General features: G+C 47.0%; 2 non-coding genes across 2 annotated transcripts; one reads left to right on the top strand and one right to left on the bottom strand.

Annotated features, from left to right (window-relative positions):
* Positions 1-128: 128 nt before the first annotated feature.
* Positions 129-200, top strand: trnae-cuc (transfer RNA glutamic acid (anticodon CUC)). Its single transcript has one exon. It is a non-coding gene; the product is annotated as a tRNA-Glu (tRNA).
* A 3,090-nt stretch (positions 201-3,290) lies between these two features.
* On the bottom strand, positions 3,291-3,372 carry trnal-aag (transfer RNA leucine (anticodon AAG)). The gene has a single exon. It is a non-coding gene; the product is annotated as a tRNA-Leu (tRNA).
* Positions 3,373-11,204: the final 7,832 nt, after the last annotated feature.

Raw genomic sequence — 11,204 nt, forward strand, 5'->3', positions numbered from 1 at the left:
GGACTGTCTTTAGGAGGCTGAGGTGTGTGGTGGTCTTGGTGGACCCTCTGCATCTCAAGCTGAGACCACAGAGTCCTGTGTTCTTGAGTCATTGTCTATAGTCTCTTTTGTTGGAGAGCTCAGTGTGGTCCCTGATGGTCTAGTGGCTAGGATTCGGCGCTCTCACCGCCGCGGCCCGGGTTCGATTCCCGGTCAGGGAATGAGTTATTTAGAGGTTGAGGGAGAGGTGATCAGGTGGTCCACATGATGGTGGAGGTGATGAACTGTGAGTCCATCATGGCTCCACTCTCACCCCCATTGTAGTGTTCTTGGTTCACTCTGCCATGGCCCCATGTTGAAGGGTGACTGTCTCATTCAGGTTCAACCCTTTGTTTGACTCTATTAAGTCACTGACTCCTGCAAGGACAAACTGTAATCCTCCTTAGTAGCTTTGGTTCCTTGCAGCACAGAAAGTCTGTTCACTGATGTAGGAACTGGAAAACTTAGAGCTCCGTTCCTTCGTTTCTTCCTACACTGAGCAGAACAAACACAGAACAGAGAGCAGTTCCTCCTACAGTTCTCAGAAAGTCTGAGGGCACCAAAGAAAGGAGGGAAATGCAATCAATGTTGAATTATTTTACATTTCTTATATTTGATCAAAGATAGAACTTAATAAGCGTCCATCAACCTGCAGGACAAACTCCTTCACTGTGTGGGAGGTTCAGAGTCCCTGGTTTGATTGCAGCTTTGACCTGAGCAGGTGTTCATCCTCATCTCAGTAACAGGGGACACTTTATCACAGCAGTGGACAAACATCAGCATTCATCACCCAGCAGCTCCTCTGATCAACAGACCAAGCTGAAGTATTCTGAGAAGGAGGGCATGGATCCCTCTACCTCTCACATGCTAAGCTAGCACTCTACCATTGGAGCTAAGTCCCCTTTTGAGCTTCCATTTGAGTTTTCTGTTCCCATCTCTATGGTAACGGTCAGTTTTGACCCACATCTTCAATCAGCTGTAAAATTCACTAAAAACAATTTTCTATCATCCAAGTTGTTTCCATCTCTTGGTTTCCTTGGTAGGCTTCCTTATCCATGGAAATATTGATTTGAATATTTTGTTGTGGGACTCTGGACCTTTTTTTAGTCAGTAAACCCTCGATTTCAATTAAAAAAATGATAAAATGAACCTTTGGGTTTGGCATAAAAGTCTTTTTTTCAGCAACAGAACTTTAATATAAACACTAAATGAAAAGCAGTACAGGCCAGAACACAAACTCTGCTCTGCCGTCCTTCCTGGTTACTGGGCATGGACTGCTGGAAGGGGCATTTTCCTCAGAAAGGGACAAGACGTTCATCCACTCTCACCTCTGGCCCTGGGTTGAATGTTGGTGCAAGGAGCTGCACCCATCTTTCCCAGACATCCCCAATGGGGGCAAGCTTGTCAGTTCTTGCTCCGGTGTCTCTGTCGTCAAATCTGAGGACTCTTGATGTTCGTTGAAAGTTCTGAAGTGGCCTTGTGGCCCGGAAAATATTTCTGCCTGTCGATGCGTCCCAGAGACGATCAGTGGCCTCACTGCAGGATCTGAACACTCCAGGAAGAAGAAGAACACCAACAGAAGCATCCAGGTGTCCCTCATCAATGTCTTTCCACTTGTCACCATGGACTTTTTTTCCTTTGAGGTTTGTCACAGCAATGCTGACTCTTTTTAGTGACAGTGGCATGAACAGAACCATCAACCATAAACAGCTCCAAACATGTCTTGATGTCAGTGCCTCTCGTCACAGCAAACCTTGTGATTCCAGGGCTCATTTTGATGACATCAGCAGCAGCTGCCCTGCCATGTACATCAGGAGACACTGAGCTCCAGCCAATGTTCCCTCTAGTTTTTCATGTGTCTGGTTATCCTCACAAGCTCCCTGAGCTCACTGAGAACCACTGTGAGCACCGTCTGAGGTAGGACCTGCATGGAGGGCAGAGAGAGAGAAGAATCAGGGACAAGGATCTGTCGGTTTGCTGCTTTATGAAAATATTGTAAATGATTATTATTCTTCATAATATTGTTTTAGTAACCTGCTTAGGAGTTGTGAATGATGCAGAGTCCATGGGAAACAGCTAATGCTGTGGTACCCCCCCCCCCCCAAGTTACTGTACAAACCTCAGAAACCTTTTGCCATAATAAGACAAGATGTTGTTATAGAGATGTAAAGATAAACCTATAGAGATGTACATGTATATAGATGTAGTCAAGTCAAGTCAGTTTTATTTGTATTGAACCAAATCACAACAAAGTTCTCTCATGACTCTTTACTAGTAGAGCAGGTCCAGCACCAAACTCCTTCAATGAACCTCCACCCAACAGTTCTCTACCAGCAGCACATCCTTCAACAGTGGTGACAAAAACCTTCCTTTTAACAGGCAGGAACATCGAGCAGATCCAGGATCAGTGGGGACGGCCTTCTGCTTTGACCGGTTGGGGGGAAAGAGAGCAGGAGAGCGGGGCAGAGACAAAGACAGAGAATGGAGGAAGACAGATATACAGAAGGAAAGAGAGGGACAGAGATAAAGAGAGAGAGAAGGGAAGAGACTGATGGACAGACGATGAGCAGGTGGAGCTACGGGTGGCAGCTTGAGCCTCTTCAGGTCTGCAGCCTCCTCCAGCAGCACCGACATCTGGGATGAAGGGAGAGGGAGTTAGTGACACATCTGAGTATGATTTATAAATGACAAATAAAGGAGGACAGAGAGGAGTAGAGAGAAGCCCAGTGCACCATGGGAGATCCCCCAGCAGCCTAAGCCTATAGCAGCATATCTAAGGGCCACCCTAAGCAGCCCAACTATAAGCCTGATCAAAAAGGTTGCTCTTAAAGGTCGAGAGGGTGTCTGCATCCTGGACTGAAACTGGGAGACGGTTCCACTGGAGGGGAGCCTGATAGCTGAAGGCTCTGGCTCCCAGTCTACTTTTAGAACTCTAGGAACCACCAGTAACCCTGCATCCTGGGAGCGAAGGGTTCTAGCTGGATAATAGGGGACTAGGAGCTCTGTCAGGTAGGAAGGAGCCTGACTGTTGAAGACTTTGATGGTCGAAGGAGAATTTAGAATTCTATTCTGAATGTGATAGGGAGCCATGCAGAGAAGCCAGTACAGGAGTACTGTCTACTAGTTCTAGTCAACACGCGGGCCGCAGCGTTCTGGACCAGCTGGAGAGTTTTCAGGACCTACTTCTTCTTTTGGTCACAGGTTTGAAGATACCTGTGGAAGTGAAAGGAAAGGCTGTGAGAGCCACACCTCTCCAGTGACCTGGGACATGATGGCAGTGGTGGGATTTGAACCCACGCCTCCTTAGAGACTGGAGCCTTAATCCAGCGCCTTAGACCGCTCGGCCACACTACCTCACTGTGCTGCTCTCTGAGTTGGTCTGCTAAAGGCATGTTGAAGAGGAAGTAACAATGATATCAAACTTATTCTGAAGGGGGACCCCTTCCCTCCACGGTCACAGGAAGTGACAACAGCGCTGCTAGAAGCAGGAAAGAAATGGTAAAAGGACTCAGTTTGTACAGAGCCTTTCTACCTCAGCAGCCCTCAAGGAGCTGAACAATGTCCTCTCATTCACACACACTCACACACTGATGCTGAAGGCTGCCATGCAAGGAGCCAACCTACTCATCAGAAGTATTTAGGGGTTCAGTATCTTACTCAAGGACACTTTGACATGGTCACTGGAGAAAGTGAGGATCAAACCAGCCACCCTTTGGTTGCCAGACGGCCACGCTACTCCTGAGTCATATGACCTGGATAAGATTGTGAACTACAGCTGATCGCCATGCTAGCAAACCCTCTTTTGTTTGGTTTGGTTGTTGTTTAGTGACTGTGGATGAATACACAGGAGAAGTTGAGCATAAATTTGTGTTCCCTGTTCACTTGAATATCTGCAGGAGTGTGAGGTGGAAATAATACTTGGAGGAGAATGAGAGTTCAGTCTCAGCGCTAAGACCTGTGCTGACACTAAAACATGTCAGCCCACAGAACAAAGATGGCAGTCCTCTGGGAAAGCAGGTACACCACACATACATGAAGAAACCCTACAGGAAACAAATATGTTGCCAGAGACTTTTACTCTGTTTTTGTTGTTTACCCAAGTACAGGATTGGAGGGAGACTGATGGTTTTTGGAAAACAAGGAGGCTGTGGGTTCAAGCTGGATTCTCAGAGACTATTTCCCCAACCTCTACAATGGCATCTACACTGTCATCCAGTCACGTGACCGAAGTCATCCAGTCACGTGACTGAAGTCATCCAGTCGCGTGACTGAAGTCATCCAGTCGCGTGACTGAAGTCATCCAGTCACGTGACTGAAGTCATCCAGTCGTGTGACTGATGTCACTTGGCAGGACTCTCATTGCCGTCTCATTCTAGAAAAGAATCCAGACTCCACCTGTGGCTCCATGATAACTGATGGACCTCTGGTTGGAGGCTGGACGATGATGTTTGGACTGGAAGGAAAACTCCTTGTCCAAATTCCATTGTGTTCAAGTTTAAAGTCCCACAATAAGAAGTAGCTGAATCTGACAGGTGAAGGTTTGGAACTACAAGATGGTGATGTTTTCTTGACTTGATGCTCTGACTGTCAGGGTGGATGACAGCTTCTTCTGCTGCTGCATCTGAGTGGCTATGATTGGAGGTTTTACCTCCCAAGGTTGTCTGGTTCCAGGGGAAATTCTAAAATTCCAGTCCCCAACCTGGGCTGTTCTGAAACTCTTCTCCTGAATCACTCCTGAGCTGCAGCAAGAACAAATACCAGTGCCAACCAGATCAACTTCATGGCTGCTAACAGCCTCAGACACTTGATTTCCATCAATCTGGAGCCAAGAAGGCCCTCACCTGTGGTTCTCCTCCAGGAGGGTCCAGGTTCTGCCATTGTGGCTCCTGGTGCCACTGCCAGAGAGCCTCAGCTGCACACTGCAACATTTCAACAGGAGATTGACATTCCTTCAAATGTCCTGACATCTGATTCCAATGGTTCTGTTCCATATTTATATTTTAAATCAATCACACAATGAAAGCTGCCTCAGCTGCTTTAAGAGAGAGAACAAGCTAAGAGATATATGCTATAGTAAAATATGCTTTTCTGTGTGCAAACTAGTGAGGGGCATGGAAGGATATTTTACCACCAATACAGAACCCAGACTGTAGTCATGTGATGAGATGGAGACTCTGATTATGAAGTTAATGGACAAAATGTGAATTGAAGGATGAACACAAATGGGTTTTTGAACCAAACACATTTCTTCAGCAGACTTTGATCCAACATTGAAGTTAGAGTTTGGTGGCTGCTCCATGTTGGAGGAAACCAGGCAATGTTGGACCATCACAGGGAAGCTCCTTTGCCTCCTCTGCTGCCAGTTCAACCACTCACTCCCATCAGTGGAGAGCAGCTTCAACTGGGTTTGGAATGTACCACTGTGGATGCATGGGAATGTGGAGAAAATGTCCTTTGTCAGAAGTGGGATTCGAACCCACGCCTCCAGGAGAGACTGCGACCTGAACGCTGCGCCTTAGACCGCTCGGCCATCCTGACAGACACTGACAGTTGCAGACTGAATTAATTCACTGACAAAGTAGAATTTTTTTCCACAGGAGCTACTGGCTCCTTAGTTGTTGCATTTATTGTTAACATTAAACACACAGTCTGTGTTCATGGCAGTAAGAAATGAACCAGAACATTAGAGCCACATTGCATCTCTTGATCAGTTTGTTACATGGGACACATTCCAGACAGGAAGGTCGCACCAAGACTTGAACTGGGATCACTGGATCCAGAGTCCAGAGGGCTCACCATTCCACCATGGAACCAAACACAAGGAAGAGGTTCCTCTAAATACCACTTGACATCACCTGCAATCAACCTGTTGCTATTTGGAGGTTCATCTTGCTCTTGTTCCAGACTACATTGGCAAAAGGATCATGAACCACAAGGAAATCATGGAACTCCAGATTGATTCAGGACTTTCTAACTCCATCGTATGACCTGGGAGCAAAGACTGGCCAGGCCTTCTTTAATTTATCAGTTAATTACTGTTTCAACAAACATGCCACTTAATTAAGTTACCAGAATTTCTCTCATTGAAAAACCCACCAGCCTGATTTCTTGACACGACATGAAAAATTCTCCAAGAACCCACAGTTGGGTGGAAAGATACCAGGTTAACCAGGAGGAGTCCTGTTCCTGAACCATGGATGGAACAAAGTCCACTGGAAAACTCAGCAGTTCCTGAGTGCCAGATCCATCCGGGAGCTTGGGTCTCCCCTTGACTGTGGTGATCCATGAGATCAAGGAGGACAGAGGAAAGAAGGATCCTGTTGGAGATCTCCTCCCTTCTTCCTCCACTTCACTACTACTTGGATGTCAGGAATATGAGGTACTTTACTCAAATGAGGTATTAGGAGTTTCCTGTTTGCCAAGAAAGAAGTCAGAGGTTCACACCTCACTTGTTGGTGGTGCCCTCAACCTGCTGAGAGCATCACTTAGTTCTCTACAGAGAAACATGGCAGCTCTGCTGAAGGCTGCAGGAAACCTGCTGGAACTGAGACTTGGACTCAGGTCACTGGATTCAAAGTCCAGGGTGCCAACAGGTCCACCAGGGCATCTGTGCTTTACTTACCGTGTAAAAAGGACCACAGTGGTCGTCTGGTTTTAATTTAACAAACAAATACGGTTGAAAACTTTGAGACAGAGACACAGGGCTCTTATTTGAAGGACCATGGGATGGGAAATATCCCAGACCTCTGAGATCAGAGCGTTCACTTTGATCTCAGGGTCGTGACTTTGGGGGTTCTTCCTTTGGTCTTCAAATACTTGTGTTTTTATTGGCAGAACTTTCAACTTGCATGCAAAAAGAGAATCACAGTCAATGGAAACCCAGCAGACAGTGTTTATTTCTAATAAATCAGACAATCGCACAAATGAGAATGAAAGGAAAAAACAATAAAATGTTTTAAAATCCTTCTCCACTCTAAAGCTTTTTGAAGTTCATTTGAAGGTTCAAAGGTGGAGGTGAGGAGGTCACCCTGATCCTCCCTGTCGTCACTGCCGGGATTCTTTCTTCTGGTGCTGTGGTTCTTCTGATGAAGGGGGCGTGATGTTTGCTGTCTCAGGCTCCACCAAATGTCCTCTTTAGGACGCCACAATGTGGCCTCTTCACTGCTCCATCTTCCCTGCATCGGAGACACCAGGGTTCCTCCTGGTGCCGACCCCATCGTCCTTCTACCCAATGGTGCGGCCATGGATCCTCAGAGGACGCTGGGATCCTTCTTCTCATCAGAGCCACAGTTTTTCCTGGAGGGAACAACAGGAGCTTGGTTGTAATGTTTTGCTCGGTGTTTCCTGCTCAGAGCGTCAGGATCTGTGACGCCATCTTGTGGTAGGGGGTCATCATCTTGTTGTGTGGTAGTGGATTCATTGATCTGCTGTTTCAACACATTCAAGTTCATTATCCTACAAGTCAAAGTACATTTGGTGTGGAGTTTTAGTTTCTGGCCTCAATCATAACGTGTGCCTTTCTTCTTCATGAACATTTCTCAGCTTTGTAAGTTTACCTCAAAACCTCAAAATAATGCTACAGTGATGTCGGAAGAATTGCTAATGAACTCAAAATGATGCGACAGTGATGTAGTGAAAGTTGCTAATAAACTCAAAGTGATGCTGACAGTCGTGTCGTAAGAGTTGCTACTAACCACAAAATAATGCTACAGTGATGTCGGAAGAATTGCTAATGAACTCAAAATAATGCTAACAGTGATGTAGTGATAGTTGCTTCAAACCTCAAAATAATGCGACAGTGATGTTGGAAACATTGCCAATGATCTCAAAATGATGCGACAGTGATGGAGTAAGAATTGCTAATGATCTCAAAGTGATGCTAACAGTAATGTAGTAAGAGTTGCTACGAACCTTTAAATAATGCAACAGTAATGTAGTAAGAGTTGCTACGAACCTCAAAATAATGCGACAGTGATGTCGGAAGAATTGCTAATGATCTCAAAATGATGCGACAGTGATGTAGTAAGAATTGCTAATGAAGTCAAAATGACGCTTACAGTGATGTACTTAAAGTTGCTAATCAACTCAGTGATGCTTAAAGTAATGCAGTACGTGTTTCGAACAACCTCAAAGTGATGCTGACAGTCATGTAGTAAGAGTTGCTACGAACCTCAAATAATGCGACAGTGATGTCAGAAGAATTTCTAAAGATCTCAAAATGATGCGTAAGTGATTTAGTAAGAATTGCTAATGAACTCAAAATGATGCGAACAGTAATGTAGTGATAGTTGGTAATAAACTCAGTGATGCTTACAGTTATGTAGTAAGAGTTGCTACGAACCTTTAAATAATGCAACAATAATGTAGTAAGAGTTGCTACGAACCTCAAAATAATGTGACAGTGATGTCAGAAGAATTGCTAATGATCTCAAAATGATGCGACAGTGATGTAGTAAGAATTGCTAATGAACTCAAAATGATGCTAACAGTAATGGAGTGAAAGTTTCGAATAACCTCAAAGTGATGCTGACAGTCATGTAGTAAGTTTTGCTACGAACCTCAAAATATTGCGACAGTGATGTCGGAAGAATTGCTAATGATCTCAAAATGATGCTAACAGTAATGTAGTGATAGTTGCTAATAAACTCAGTGATGCTTACAGTAATGTAGTCAGTGTTTCGAACAACCTCAAAGTGATGCTGACACCCATGTAGTAAGTGTTTGGAACAACCTCAAAGTGATGCTGACAGTCATGTGGTAAGAGTTGCTACTAACCTCATAATGATGCTAACAGTCATGTCGTGATAGTTGCTAATGAACTCAAAGTGATGCTTACAGTAATGTAGTAAGTGTTTCGAACAACCTCAAAGTGATTCTGACAGTCATGTAGTAAGAGTTGCTTCGAACCTCAAAATAATGCGACAGTGATGTCAGAAGAATTGGTAATGATCTCAAACTGATGGGACAGTGATGTCGTAAGAATTGCTAATGAACTCAAAATGATGCTAACAGTAACGTAGTGATAGTTGCTAATGAACTCAGTGATGCTTACAGTAATGTAGTAAGAGTTTCGAAGAACCTCAAAGTGATGCTGACAGTCATGTAGTAAGTGTTTCGAACAACTTCAAAGTGATCCTGACAGTCATATCGTAAGAGTTTCGAACAACTTCAAAGTGATCCTGACAGTCATCTAGTAAGAGTTTCTTTCGTCGTCTTTCGTCGTCCTCCGCTTCATCCGGTGGGTCCGGGTCGCGAGGGCAGCAGTCTCAGCAAGGAAGTCAGACTGCCCTCTCCCCAGCCACTTCAACCAGCTCTTCCGGGAGGATCCCGAGGCGTTCCCAGGCCAGCCGAGAGATATAATCCCTCCACCGTGTCCTGGGTCGGCCTCCTCCCAGTTGGACATGCCTGGAAAACCTCCAGAGGGAGGCGCCCAGGAGGTATCCTCACCAGATGCCCGAACCACCTCAACTCGCTCCTCTCAACATGGAGGAGCAGCGGTTCTACTCTGAGTCCCTCCCGAATGACTGAGCTTCTCACCCTATCTCTAAGGGAGAGCCCAGCCACCCTGCGGAGGAAACTCATTTCGGCCGCTTGTATTCGCGATCTTGTTCTTTCGGTCATTACCCAAAGCTCATGACCATAGGTGAGGATTGGAACGTAGATTGACCGGTAAATCGAGAGCCTGGCCTTTTGGCTAAGCTCCCTCTTCACCACAACAGACTGGTTTAGCAACCGCAAGACTGCGGATGCCGCCACAATCCGCCTGTCAATCTCCTGCTCCATCTTACCCTCACTCGTGAAGAAGACCCCGAGATACTTAAACTCCTCCACCTGAGGTAAGACCTCCCCCCCGACCCGGAGTGGGCAATCCACCCTTTTCCGGCCGAGGACCATGGCCTCAGACTTGGAGGTGCTGATTCTCATCCCAGCTGCTTCACATTCGGCTGCAAACTGTCCCAGCAAGAGCTGGAGGTCGTGGCCCGATGGCGCTAAGCGGACTACGTCATCCACAAACAGCAAAGACGACATCCTCCCGCCACCAAACTCAACCCCCTCCACCACCCGGCTGCGCCTAGAAATTCTGTCCATAAAAGTTATGAACAGAACCGGTGACAAAGGGCAGCGTTGGCCAGCCATGCCCTGTAAGCCTCCTTCTTCAGCCTGACGGCTCCCCTCACCTCTGGTGTCCACCAGCGTGTTCGAGGATTACCCCCGCGGCTGGCCCCAGCAGCCTTGCGGCCACAGCTCACAGCAGCCGCCTCGACAATGGCAGAGCGGAACATGGCCCATTCGGACTCAATGTCCCCCACTACCCCCATGATGTGATCAAAGCTCTGCCGGAGGTGGGAGTTAAAGATCGTTCTGACTGGTTCTTCTGCCAGGCGTTCCCAACAAACCCTCACTACTCGTTTGGGCCTGCCAGGTCTGCGCGGCATCTTCCCCTGCCATCTGATCCAACTCACCACCAGGTGGTGATCAGTTGACAGCTCAGCTCCTCTCTTCACCCGAGTGTCCAGAACATGCGGTCGCAGGTCAAATGATACGACTATAAAATCGATCATAGACCTGCGACCTAGGGTGTCCTGGTGCCATGTGCACCGGTGGGCATCCTTATGCTCGAACATGGTGTTCGTTATGGCCAAACTGCGACTTGCACAGAAGTTCAATAACTGAACACCACTCGGGTTCAGGTCGAGCCTGCCGTTCCTCCCAATCACACCTCTCCAGGTCATGCTGTCATTGCCCACGTGAGCGTTGAAGTCTCCCAGTAGGACAATGGAGTCCCCAGCCGGGGCACCATCCAGTACCCTTCCCAAGGACTCCAAAAAGGGTGGGTACTCTGAACTAGTTTTCGGCGCATATGCGCAGACCACAGTCAGGACCCGTTCCCCGACCCGAAGGCGCAGGGAAGCAACCCTTTCGTCCACGGGGGTAAACCCCAACGTACAGGCAGAGAGTCGAGGGGCAACCAAAAAGCCCACCCCCGCCCTCCGCCTCTCACCCGGAGCAACTCCAGCAAAAGAGAAAGTCCAACCCCTCTCAAGGACTCGGGTTCCGGACCCAGAGCTATGTGTGGAGGTGAGGCCGACTATATCTAGCCGGTAACACTCAACCTCTTCCACCAGCTCCAGCTCCTTCCCCACCAGAGAGGTAACGTTCCATGTCCCAAAAGCCAGCTTCCATGT

This window comes from Aulostomus chinensis, chromosome 1 (assembly GCF_037954235.1).
Source record: "Aulostomus chinensis isolate RoL2024-O1b breed Wild chromosome 1, RoL_Achi_v1.0, whole genome shotgun sequence".
NCBI lineage: Eukaryota > Metazoa > Chordata > Actinopteri > Syngnathiformes > Aulostomidae > Aulostomus > Aulostomus chinensis.